Here is a 13907-nt window from a genome sequence, read left to right as displayed (position 1 = left end):
ATTCCCGGACCCCCTACCTCCTCTGTCATTCCCTCTTCCCCAGCATTGCGTGAGGGGATGCCATCCAATGCATTTCGTGCATTTGTGCTTGTACTTCCATGCCACTCTGGAATATTCCCCTGTGTTGTAAGCCCAGCATGCTCCCTCACCACCATATGCCCTTCTCTGATTGCCCATCCCTCTTTGGATGGACCTTCCTTGAAGGGGCACAAACGGCACCGGCAGCCCACTTGCTGTGTGTGTGCCTGCCACTGGCCTTGTGGAAGCCATTACTGAAGCCCTAGTTCTTCATTGATTTCTCCCCAATCTTCCCCTTCATCCTCTGGCATCCGTGACCTGAACTCCTCATCATATTATAACCATCCGAACCCTCCAAAATATATCTGTGCCTTCCTCACCACATCCATGTATTTAAATAGTGCCACACTCCACTCAGGGAACGTTTCACAGTATATGCTGGCATATATGAGGAAAGCAGATGTCCAAATTCTCAGTGTTGGTCAGTACCCTAGGTCTCCTAGCTAATTCCCATTCTTCTTCCTTTGACCCTTCTTTACATCTTACTTTTCTGTGTAACAACTTAAAGATCTCCACAAATTCTCCCCTCCAAATGTGTTCTTTTGTAGCCAATGTGAGGTGCGACGCTAGTGGCTTTGCTACCCCCATATATGGCAATTTATGTTCTTATCTGCGTTTGCCCCTTCCTTCTCCTCTGTTATTACATCCTTCACTTCTTTCTTTTTACTCTTCCTTTGCCTGCTGCCCCTTCACAGTCCTCATCCTTGCATTCTCCTCTTTTTTCTATACTTCCTCTATAGTAAACTAACCTCCCTTTTTTACCTATTGCATTTTCATTCTCAGGCCCGCTTTCATTCCTCTCCTCTTTCCTCTCTCTTTTTTCTGCATCACAACCAATGTTCTTGCGGTTTTGCTTTACAAAAGCATCCCACAAACTCCATCACCTCTCCTGTCTTTCCCATTCGAACTTGTCCTCTTGCCTACTCCTCTCCCCCACTCCCTTCCCACATCATGACCATATTTAATTCACCTCTTTCTCTTCATTTTCATTGCCCATTACTTTCTCTTCACTTCTCGTCATAACTGTCGCTCTGGGACTCTCCGAAAACAGTGGCTTGTGTTCAGACGTCCCTTCCATCTGTCTACTTTCTCTTTTTGTGCCACTCCTGCCTGTTGTGCTCCTCTCTTGTGTCCTTTTGCACGCTTCTCCATTCTCTAACTCACACCACTCTCCCCTTTGTACCCGTTGCTCCATTCTTTCTATTGGCGACCAAACCCTTCCCTCTTCTGACCTTGCCCAATCTTCACCTCTGTCCCCCCATCCTTTCTTCTGGTATCTTTGGTCACCCCATAGTCCTTCCACCTCAGTCATTTTTCTTTGCTCCCTTTCATCCTTTCTATCTGTAAAGCTGTAGCACACCTCCTTTCTCCCAAACCCTCTTTTGCCTCTATTTTCCTCTCTTGCTTCTATCTGTCTAGTTGCCTGCATGTCCCCTTTTCCTGATTATTCTCTTCCCAGACCATCCCTACCATTTATTTCGTCCATGGCGGCAACTGCTGTACTCTCAACCCCTCTTCACCTACTGCTGACCCCCTCTCCTGAGGCAGGTCCGCACCCTGGGCCCGTATTTCCTTCTTATTTGCCACCCCCTTCTTTTCTCTCTCCTTCTTGTCTGCCTCTCGTGCACCTTCACACTTCCTTTGTACCACCACTATCACTTCGTTATCTCCCCTCTGTTCTCCAAATCCAAACCTCTTCTCCTCATCACTCCCCTTTTCTTCGTTCTCAACCTCACTTTCATCTCCTTGTGTCAATATACTTTGACTTATTTTGCTTATGTCCCCCTTCTTCATTATGGAACTCCTTTCTTTTCCCCCAACTTCTTTCACCTCTCCACCCTTTTTTTGCCCCATTTTTTGTGTGCACCTCTTTCTTTGAACTCATTATATGCTCACCTGTGCCTTCCCCTGTCCCACCTTCTTCCTCATCTCCTCCCTTCTTTTTTCTTTTTGGGCTGCTACAAGCCCACACTGCTGCAGCTCTCCTCTTAGGCCTCCCTCTTGCACTCTCCCCCCACCTCAGGTGGCCCTTCAGGCGCATCTCCCTCACTTACCCTTCATTTGTTTCTGACCCCAGCCCCCTCTACCCTAACACCCATCCACCTCTGTCCTGCTGCCTGCAACACTGCAATGGTGGCCGCGATCTCCTCTTCCGACGGAGCCACAGCCCTATCCGGATTCTCCTCAGAAAGGAGTCTTTCATCTAGGATGACGTGCAACGCCGTCCCACTGCCCAATCAGTGAGAACTGGTGCTGCACGTCATCCCGTTCTTGTGCCCTTCCCCGCACAATGTCCGCATGGGCGGGATCGTTCCTTCGGCGCTCTTTGGGTAGGGCTGAGCCTGCATGACACCTTTCCAGGACTGACCATTGACCCCGGGCTGTATGCCACAGTTCCCTGGTTCGACCTTGAGCCACATGCTTTGTTATTGTAGTCTTAGGTTAGGGACCGAGCTGGCATTGGAATTTCTTTAAAGGGCACCCCCAAGCAGCACTCGGACAGGTCTTGAATCTCTTTCTTTCAGCAACAGGCTTCCAGCTAAACATTGCAGGGTCTCCAGGCTGGCAAGACTTCACACATCCCTGAATTGAGTAGGCTGTACCCAAGGCTGATGCTACTACCCTCATTGACTAGTTCCTTGAAGACAATTGGCAGGGCTATACATGCTACGAAGCTTCCACATGCTGTGTGAGCCACAATCCTGGGTGGGCTGGCTCCTCGTTCCAGCATGCTATATTAGAGGCTCCTTTTCGAAGCTACTGAATGCAAAAATAAGGTGCAAGGCATTAGCCATTTGCACCTTTTACACTACAGGGCATTTTATTGCCAAATGGCAGCAGAGAAGGGGCAGAATTCGGACAGAATTGACATTTCCGCTGTGATCTCCTTCTCCGGGCTTCAAAGAGCGCCTGGATTAAAGCCAGCATGAGGCAGTTTCCATAGGAAGCCATTGGGCCTCATTACAACGTTGCCGGTCCGGAAAAAACGGTGCTGGTAAGCTTACCAGCACCGTTGTTTCTGGACCGGCAAAGTAGAAGTTTGGTGTGCGAGTGCCGTCCCGTGCAGCAGGTCTGACTTGCCGGACGGACCGGCACCCGCCCACAGACCTTCATGGAAGCAATGGCACCGCTTTTACCAGTGCCAGTGTTTCAGAATGGGGAACAACATATTACCGGCACCTAGCTCCCGGGAAGCTAGGTGCTGGTAACTGTTTACAGGTCCGGCAGCTACCTGTCGGTTTTACCGGCACGGTTACCGCCGGACCCGTAATGATTATATAAATCGTCTGCAATGCTTACTTTTCAGGCTGTATTGGCATTTTAATTACAAAACGGAGAGTAGACTTAAACAGTGAAGGCGATCTTGCCTGTTTTTACCCTTTCCTTTTCCTGTTCTAATTTGTAAATGTGTAAAATTGCATGTTGGGGCCTCAACAGCATGTAAGCACTACCTGCATGCAAGTTCACCTTTTTTACAAAATGGTCCCCACAATGTTCTTAATTCCATTGAGTACCTTGTGAGCATACATGCATTAAATAATCCATTGACTGTCCAAGGCCCTGAAATATGAACCGACTGATACTATGTACCCTCTTACATGGGCACATGTTGGTTTATTTACAAATTCTATCCAGAAGCATTTGGCATTTACCTATTTTACAGGTATGTCACAGAGCAACCCATTATCGATCGATACACCATAAATATGCTTTATCCTCAAACCTATTTTAGGAAATTCTTCAAGGGGTGCAGCATTGTTCGAACGGATGCAATTCAGGGTACTTTTTTGAGTTACATCGCAGTGGAAGCAGCCCTTTCAACCTCAACATACCGCTGTTTTATACGTTAGAAGAGGCAGAAAGAGCAGTTCCTACCTACATATGCTTGAAACATGGCAGTCTGCCTTTCTGGAATTCTATCCGACGTGAAGGAGTTTTCTTTCCTGGGATTCTTTTCAGCCTCCAAAGTTCTGGAAAAGATTTAGGGAATGGCGCTGAGTGCAAGCCGCTGGGGTCCCAGGGTGCAGCCATGGCATTTTTTACTGGGCATAGATGCCCATGAATACATGAAATACCCTGGGCCCTTCACGCCTCAAATGCGCAGATAATCAATTATGTGTGCATGCGAGCGAAAGGGGGGTTTGGGGGTTAGGCATGAGATTGCTTGTGAGGCACTAGGAATCCCAGGGGATTGGGCTGGCATTCTTTACTGGGCATACTCAGTAAGAAATATTCCATTCCTGTCCCCTCGGCCCCAGCACCTGACACGCACGCAATTAATGTGATTGTGTGTATGTGAGGCGCTGGGGGGGGGGGCACAGGGGTCAGGCATGATATTTATTTACTGGACATCTATGATAGCTGTCTTGTAAAAAATGACCCTGCCTGTCCCGTGTGCTCCCCAGCACCTCACACACATACGATCAATGTGATTGTGTGTATGCGAGGGGCTGGGGTCCACAGCGGGCGGGCATGATATTTTTTTTACTGGACATCTTCATAATGTCCAATAAAAAACAATACGCTAATGTCGGGACTCAGGGCTAGCTATTGCCTTTTGATTGTAGCCTCTGAGATTCTATGCGGGGCTACAACCAAAAGACCCCGGGCTATAGCCCCCTAAGCCCCGCTAGCAACGCCTCTGGCACCCTCGCGCATTATGGATGAGCTGCCCCTGGTTGCAGACGTCACTAAAACACAGTCACACACGGAATGGGAATTGCAAAGGGATATGCAAGTGGTGCTCGACATGCTTTGACAATAGAGGGCAAATTCTCGAAACGTTTCTTGGCGTAAGTGATGAGATGCGCTAGTGCATCCCGTCTCTTGCACCAAAAAAAGGTGCATTGAAATTCACAAAGGGCATCACAGTGGGCCAGATTCTCAAACAAGCCCATCTCCTACTTGAACCAAAAAAAGGTGCAGTCCAACTCTCAAAGGGCATCTGAATGCACACATCTTTGATGCGCTCATTATGATGGCCTTCCCCCCCCTTGCGCATTTGCACAAGTAAGCGGGCGTTTGCGCATTTCTGATCCTCTTGTGATTTGTTTTTTGAAGCGTTAAAGCTGTGGTTTAAACCGTGACTGTCACACATGCATTTCCACCCCACACACGAGGATAGAAATGCGTTTTATATCCAGTAATTTCGCCGAGACAGGCCCCTTAATGACCCGTCTCTGTGAAATGTACTCCGGGAGCCTGACATACATCAGTGGGACACTAATGTATGCAAAGGGGCGCCTCTTTGCGCAATTGTCCAGCCCCTCCAGAAATGCTCAGGTCACCGTTGTGAATAAGGTGACCTGAGCATTTTGGATATTAACACAAATGAATGGAGCACATGCTCTGCGTTCCTTTCAGTTGCGCTCCTACTTGAGAATCTGACCCAATTTGCGTATCACGGATCCATACATTCTGATGGCCTTTTTCAACCTCTTGGACATGTGCACAAGAGAGGACATCTCTGCGCATTTTAAAGCAGATTCTGAATCCACAAATGGAATGTGCCTTAAAATGCGCAGAAAACTAAGACAAATGGGCATGGGAGTGCATATTATATGACAGGGTCTCCCTAACTCTGTCATGCATTTTGAAGGTTGGCAGCAGCGGTACCACTTCCATTTCTATCCTTCCAACATTGACAGAAAGTGCCTGACGGTGAAATATGCTTGCGCTGAGAACTTGTAATACATTAGTGGCCGTGCGGTCCCGATACTAATGTATGCAAAGGGGCTGGCCAGTGCATCTTTTGCACTGCCACACAGCCACCAAGAAATGTACAGACCACCTTTATGAATAAGGTGACATGCACATTTCCTATAGTGGTGCAAAGAAAGAAGTGCACTTTATGGACTTTAAAAAAAAATGTTTACTTGCACCACTTTTTCTGAGAAGCCGGCTCTAGATTCCTAAGTAAAAACACCGACCATGTGAGGGAAATTACAGAACAGTACTAGTCTTCTACCAAATTGCCCAATTGTTTGTAAATATATCGCATGAACATATATTTGGATCTTAGATGCAGCTGATATATTTTTCAAGACAACAATATTAACACTCTGTGTGAACCTATGCTATGACTTTCATGTGTGAGCGAGGGGGCGGACATGACAGATAACGGCCCTCCAGCCCGAGCCATTGTAGGCCTGAGCAAAGCGAGGGAGCCGGCTCTGGCTGTGAGCCATTAACGGATATGTCCTCCCACCATGCCGGGGCATGAAAGCCATTCGCACCCCGGATGAGACTGGACATAAGGTTGTGAAGGCACACCCCTGAACGCTCACATCAGAGAGAATAAAACCTGCTAGAGAAGAAAGGCCCAAGTTGATCTTGTAAGGATAACAAGTTTCATCTCACACGCAGATGAGAGCAACAGCAAAGGACTCTGCTGATGAGAACGTTCTGCCGTAAACTGGTACAAGCAGAATCTTATAAATGGTCATAAGTGACCCAATGCATACAGTAAACACCCGCTGGGCTGATTGGATGTACCCTATACAAGTACCGCCTTTATCCATAAGGGATGGCAGTTTATTGGTCCCAGTCCGTCCTCCATCACGTGGGTGCTGCGGGGCTCATCATCTTCTTTCGTTGAAGGTCAGAAAACAAATTAATTATGTTCCTACTATACAGCTTGTTTCATCACTCATACTGTGCACTTGGCAGGCCTGAAGACGGACACACAGGAGGTTCTGGGGCACTCTAACCTTCACACACACATTTCACTCACTCCTTCCTCGCCATCCGGCTCCAAGGTCTCCACCCTCGATTTGAACTATAAGTTATTTCTCCCAGCACCTTGTGATACAAATCACACGATTGTCGCTCAACAATGTGCCCTGTCCATCCTCTTTGAACATTTCAGGACTTGTTGCTTTGGGGGTGGTGGTCAAAGGGCACATGGTGTCATGGAATTCAGGGATTTTAGGATTTAGTCAGTTATATGGGCTATAACTCGTGGTCATTCAGGAATGGGCCAGGCCATGCTTTGGCCAATATGAGATAACCTTCCCACCAGGCGCCAGTCTCTGACCGCAGCCTTGTAGGGCACATTCCTCTTTGGTGAAAGACACATCTTTGCAACACTTTTAAGAACAATGAATAAACAGTGTGGCGGGTGGGGGTGCAAACTTTCCTCATGGGAACTCGGGCATGACTGGAGATTTCTGTGACCTTGTGCATTTGGGCATGGTTCATGTAATGCCACATTTGTGGCACAAGCTTTCTCTTCTACCTAGGATTATTAGTATCTATGCAAAAATAGCAATGCTGCCTGCACCTTGGGCCACACTATGTAGTTAAACTGTAATTGGTTATATTCAAATGCATCTCGCCTTACTTTAAAGTGACTAGGGGAGAGGGGACAGGTCTGCCCCCTTCCCAACATTCCCCCCCTTTTGTTACTTCTACAGTAACGAATTCTGGAATAGTTCTGTGCTCCCGCTCCCCAGTTTCTACATCAACATATGGCTTATTCCTCTTTACCGGCACCCACGCCCTACACACTGACTGAAAACTCTCCCTCCTGCGTGCCTACTCTTCAGGTGCACATGTAAATGCACCTCCCTATCTGCGCCAGGTTAACCCAAACCTCTGTGTAATTTTCTGGATGAGGGGGTGGAGGGGTGAAATGATAGTGTGTTATAGAGGATCAACTTCATCTCCATACGGAATGGGGAACATTTCGTACTTCGTGCCACCCTGTGGAATATTGGTTTGTACTTCAATGTTTTATTGTTTCGCGAGGTGCTTTTGAACCCCCAATTGATACCGTCATTCTTGCGCTATCAGGTGCCACGGGGCCACAGCATCAAAGATTCAGCTGATAAGTGCAGAAAATGACCAGGATGAACACAATGATTGGCATTAACACCTTCACGATCGCTCCTAGCCCCAACGTGGCCCAGTTAAAAGCCCCAGTTTGCCAGTCACTGTCCTGTATTCCTCCCTCCTCCTTCATGCAAGCACCCAGGCCATGGACGGCTGCAATGATGTGGGATAATGATGCCTTCTCCGTGTCTTCTGGTGGCACGAATGTACAGCAGGAATCACCAAAATGTTTGCAAACCCCAACCTCCATTGCTGTTAACATGTCGAGCACATAGCGATTTTGCATTGTCATAAGTCTCAACGCCCACAACTCGACCGTGATCACGTTAAACCCATTCTCTGTCATTCGCGAGCTGGTCCAGTTCCCACCACACTATTTGCAGCCATTTGTCATTGGCTGCAGCCTTCACTCCCGGCAAAAGTAAAGAGGCGAAAAAAGATTCTGCTGAACTGAAAAGCTTATATTCGTCTGGTAGTTCAGCAAGCAATGTGGTAGAGTCTTTAGAAATGTAATTTGATCTTTTCATCCTCTGCGGTTGCTGGAACTGTCCTTTCCCCAGCCGGATATGGGGCTCTTGCATGGACACCGTGCATGGAACGGATTGGAGTGCATGGAACGGATTGAGTGCATGGAACGGATTGAGTGCATGGAACGGATTGGAGTGCGTGGAACGGATTGGAGCGCATAGAACGGATCAGAGTCCATGAAGAGATTCGAGCGCATAGAATTACGCGACATACATGGAATGGTGTAGAGTGCATAGAACGTTTGAAAGAGCATGTAAACAATCGTATCACATCACCACGCTTACTCTCTTCTTTACACCACCACTGAACTAGAACACAGAGATACTATGACACCATTCGGTATAGCTGTTCTCATACCAACATCGGCCTCATACTCCACATCACTCTAACTAAACACCGCTGGTTACACACCCCACAGCCAGGCATTCTCGTCAGCCCTAACGCAGCCAGAATCGATCTGGATAAACCTGCCTGAACGAACACATACGCCTGATCTCCCAACCACCACACCTAATGCTAAGAAGCAGCTATTACACGATTACGAATGCCACACCAGTTGCACACATATACGGTGCTCACACGCACCTTTGACTCTCTTTACTCTCTCTACTGACTTGAACATCGGTTCCCGAGGGCGTTCAACCTACCAGCGCCTTGAGACTATACCAATGGTACATAAGGCGCTATATAAATGCAAAGTAACATAACATAACACCAAGCTCTAATCTGCATTTTCCATTGTGGAGAAACTCACTAGCCCCTTTGCAGGCAGTACCCCCCACCCCCTACGGTGTTCTTCTGTGATTACTAGTAGCGCTGAATGAGGATGATAGTTACCCTATAGCCTTGAGAGACTAGAGCCCAACCTCTAGAGAAGGCGGCAAGTCAGTGAATGATGGTTAAGGAAAGGGTAATCATGCGGTAGTTATTTTTATGAGAATTTGGATCACAAATCTTTGCATAAAGCATGACTGGCTTCATATCTTTGGAGAGGACATTCAGCTACATAGAGGCCTGTGTAAAATAAGTATTCATAATCGGGAAGTATTCATAGTCGTGTGGGTACAAATGGAGTAAATTCTTGCCATAGTTGGAATGTTCACAGGAATATTGAAGTTAGCAGACCATCTTATTGTCAGTGTAAAAGGCCTGGACTTTCTGAGATATCCTGCAGAAGACCCTAGGAGCCTAAGGGGCACAGGAACAGGAAAATGGCAGGAAATGCTGGCGACACAAGTGTTCAGTGTCAACAGCAATCTAATGTTAATGTTAAAGGATATTTGTACCGCACACTATCACCACCGGAGTGGTCCCCAGGCACTCTGGCGGCTCTGGAAAAAAAAGGAGGGGTGGGGGAGTTAGTGGCTCAGGGCTGTACGACACTCACGGTCCCTTTCCCAAATGGCATCCGTTCATATGCATAACCTTGCCCAAGTTGGGCAACAGGCTGCCTACGTGGCCCCTGTTAGTATGCGGGGCGGGCCGGTGTTTGTGCGTCCCTTGCAATCTAGCCCTTAAAGCATTCCTAATCTAGTAGGAGGGTGGCATTGGTAAACCCGGGTTTACTCCCTCCATGTGTTGGGGCTGCTCAGCATTCATCATCTTATTCGGTTGCTCATTCATGTTACCGCTCCTACCCCCTTTGGAATGTCACAATGCTAACACTTGCAGTTATGTCCAGGGGCCGCGTCTGCCTTCATTCCCAACTCTCTATGGTCTATGCCCCTGCCAATATCCACAGCTTAATTAGTGTGGCAAGTACTAACGTTCACCCAACTTTATTAGTAGCATTTATCGTTTGGGTGAAGGTTGTTTGCTGGGAGTTGGCTAGGGACGCTGGATTCTGTCCTTAAGGGAATCGCTTGTGTCCTATTTGACATAGAGTCGCCTCTCTTGTTTGCAGTAAGAGTTTTTTATTCGGTTCTAGATGTTGTCGTCCGGGATTTATCATCCTTTTCATTGTGCTTCCTGTGTGGTGGTTTTGGTTTTTCAGTTTGCATCTGTGATGTTGAAGAGCCGTTTTTTTTTTTGTTATGATGTGAGATGGTCATTTTCACAAGCATCGAGGTTGGCATGGATACACACGCCATACCACACCCTGTATTTAGGGAACCTTAACAGATCACCTTTCGTATCAGATGATTCGTCTTGAACAAAGCATCAAACATTATCCATAATTCATAATCTTCCACCAATCTACTGCCATTGCCTAATGTAACCTCCATGCAGAAAAGAAGACACTGCAGTGTCTCGTGTCTGGCTGACCTCTAAAAGTGGCCTCAGCACCACAAGATAATATGACAAATGCGTTTGAGTCAGAAAGTTTGGCATGCTTCTAGGGGCTCATCAGGGGAACCGTAACCCCATGACGCTGGCAAACGCTTCCTCTGCTTTGTTTTTTTGTTGAGCTGTGCCTGTGCGGTGTAGAGGTTGTCATAGTGGTGCAGTGTTTGGGGGGTACAGCAATAGACCAGGTGCATGGGCCCTTGAATCACTCTTTTGCTTCTTCAGTGCCTACAGCAGTCTTTGACTAACTAGAGTCATAGGTTGGAACCTTGCTGATTGGTTATCTCTGATTCTACACTGGATCTCTGGTCCCTTTTCATCTTTAATTGCACCCTACATACCCAGGGACTGGGCTGTTCACTCTGGGGCACTAAGGGCGCCTCGTTTGTCTGTGCCTGGTTCATACATGCAGTTTTGCTCTCTCTGATGAGTGATTTATATCATTTGTTTCCCGGATTCCTGTTTTTATCATGGAGATGTGTGCTGTCAGTTTTCCTCCTGGGAGTTTGGGAGGGCAGGGCGCCCTCAATATGTTTCTTTTGTTTTGGTGTGATTTTCATGGTGCTGGCTGTTGTCTCGTCCATGGTCTGCTCTTAGACGGGTGGCATGTGTAATGTGTGCTCGGGGAACTCCCGGCCACCAGTTCTTATGCTGGCCTTGTTTGGCGTGTGTTATTGTTTCTTTTTACTTTCTCTGATCCTTAAATCCGAGTCTGGCGCTTCGGTGGCTTTGTGGATGAGGTGTCCGGAATCGGTTGCTGCTTGGATCTGTTCCTATAGGAACAATTTCAATGTGGTCTGGCGGGTTTGATTGGGTCTGAGTTAATGAAAGCATACCCGTGAATCTTACGAACGAGTGCATTCAGAATGCAAAGTGCAAGGCATTTACACTTGCCTAATGAATTCTTGCCACAGCTGGTAAGGACACTCTGTGGACATGTGTTCAAGCAGGGTACTCTCTACAACGATATGTGCTTATTTCCTTGCCATTCATTTTCTTCCCTGTCGTCTGGTAGATCCAGGCAAACTCCTAACAACCATTGGCAATGCCAATAGGGCTTTTGTGTAGGCATGGGCGATTGCACTTGCCAGGCACAGCCGTAGTGGTATTAACTACCCATTGCTGGTAGCAGCTACAAAATGGTGCGAGTACCTGGCCATCTAATAGCTTGTTGTAAACAGGACTTCAGTGGCTTTCCCAATGCATGTTTTTAACTTTAGTAAAAGACATGCAGAGTGCTTATAAATCGAGTGGCTGAAGGCAAACCTGGTTGACATTTTTATTACACCAGTAGCATGTTTACAACTCCAATTAAGCCATGAACTCTCCTCAGACTTCTTTTAACAGACACTGGCAGGCACTTTGAATGCAAAGCCTGATGTTGAGGCTTGATTAAAGTGAGCTGAAGATTTCCCATGATGGCGTGTTTTGGCCAGGGCGAGGCAGGAATGGTTGGACATGGCTATAGGGATTAGCATGACCATGGGCAGGCAATATCTGGGCACATAACCAAACAACACCGACAGACTGTCCCTCCTCATATGTCATTCCTCCCTATCTGTACTCCAATGCAATCGTTTCGGTTTATAGGTGTCGCAAACTAAAAAATGACTGGTAAATATTCTCGGCGACCCGGGAGCGTACGCCTACCAGCAAAGATTTCGATGTGTTTTTACTGCTCATTTTTTATCGTGGCCTTTTGTCACGCTGAATTTATTACTGCAAAATCCAGGTGGAGACCCCCACGCCCCTGTGCTAGACCCACACTCCACCCTCTCCCCCAATAGCCCCCAATCCCCACCACATATTGCCTTACCAAAGCCCAACCCCCTGCATTTTGCAGCACAAAAACAGTAACATCGCCTGGGGGGGTGGGGGAGGAGAAAGCCTGCTATGAAATAAATGTGGGAAAAAGGCTGGCTACCCCAGCGCCTAAGGTTGGTGTCTGTTGCAGGTATTTCAGCATTTTTTGCACTCGGGTGGTTGGCGCCATCCTCCAAAGTGGTGAGAAATGCACGAAGAGCTAATGTTTCCCAAGTAATATTGCTCCTTATATCATCTCTGCCACATTCTGCTTCTTCATAACCATACTTTCTCCATGCCCAAGAGGGCGAAGCCAGGTGTCCTATTAAATAATGAGATCATGGTCCATTATAGAATAGGTTTTTTTCATTATTAGTTTCTCCCTATAAATAGAGACTCATTGGCGTGGGCTATTCCAAGTAATTATGCTCAGGGGTGTTCTTTTTCTGCAATTGTTTTTAGATAAAGAGATCAGATACAGAAAAACCTCTCTCTCTCACTCCTCTCTCTCTCTCCCTCTCCCTCTCCCTCTCCTCTCCTCTCCTCTCTCCCTCTCTCCTCTCTGTTTTTGTCACCTTTCTTATCCTCGTCCTCTGTACCCACGCACTTTCCCTCCCCTCCTCTTCCAATCTGACCTTCATCTCTTCTTTCATCTCCACCTAGATACACAGATAGATTGAAAGCCGGTGCTTCTGTTCCCTCTTTATTTCTTGTTCACCCCCCACCCCCACGCCCTCATCGTCTGTTCGCTCTCTGGTTGAATCATTGTTGCCAGTTACATTTTCTAAGTGTTGTTTTTCTCCCTCCCCCTACCCAGGCCAGAGATCGGAAGATGGTGGCGGACCTGGAGGGAGCCCAGCACTATGCCAACACCGCCAAGGCCTTCAACATCACTGTCACCGTGTTACTGGTCCTGTGTGTGATAGCGGCAGCCGTCTACATTGGGATCCGGATTCGCACTGGAGTAAATTTGCTGAACATGTTAGACGGGATTTGACATCTAAAATGAAAATGGCCCCTGCCAAATGAATGGGACAAAATGGTGTGGCACAAAAGTTGGGGCAGGGCGTCAAACACCTTGTCGCGCTGTAAAATGACACCGATGTGGCTTAGTGCCATGCGCTACGAATTTCTGCTGCATCTCTCCCTCCTTTACATATTGCATGAAGGGCCACCATTGGTGGCATCCGATTGAGCGAACAGGAATCGGCCAATGGGGCTTCAAATGAAGTCGGACTCCCTTCATACTTCAACTACATAACCCACCATTGCTGTCCCGCCGCTCGGGGTCCCGCTGGACCCAGGCAGCAGAGAGGAGCACAGAACAGTCATGAGGAGCTGTGAGCAGCCCGGAGCACTTGCCCAGGAACCAGCAATGG

General features: G+C 47.6%; 1 protein-coding gene across 1 annotated transcript in view; it reads left to right on the top strand.

Annotated features, from left to right (window-relative positions):
* The window catches only part of LOC138505055 (uncharacterized), a 108476-nt gene extending 94996 nt beyond the window's left edge, over nt 1-13480 (top strand). The window contains exon 2 of the mRNA XM_069625381.1: nt 13346-13480. The gene's annotated coding sequence lies outside the window, so the exon portion shown is untranslated. The remainder of the gene's footprint in view (nt 1-13345) is intronic.
* Nucleotides 13481-13907: the final 427 nt, after the last annotated feature.

This window comes from Ambystoma mexicanum, chromosome 11 (genome assembly GCF_040938575.1).
Source record: "Ambystoma mexicanum isolate Mex_15411 chromosome 11, UKY_AmexF1_1, whole genome shotgun sequence".
Classification (NCBI taxonomy): domain Eukaryota; kingdom Metazoa; phylum Chordata; class Amphibia; order Caudata; family Ambystomatidae; genus Ambystoma; species Ambystoma mexicanum.
Note: the sequence above shows the minus strand (reverse complement) of the source record. Positions and strands in the feature narration are given on the sequence as shown.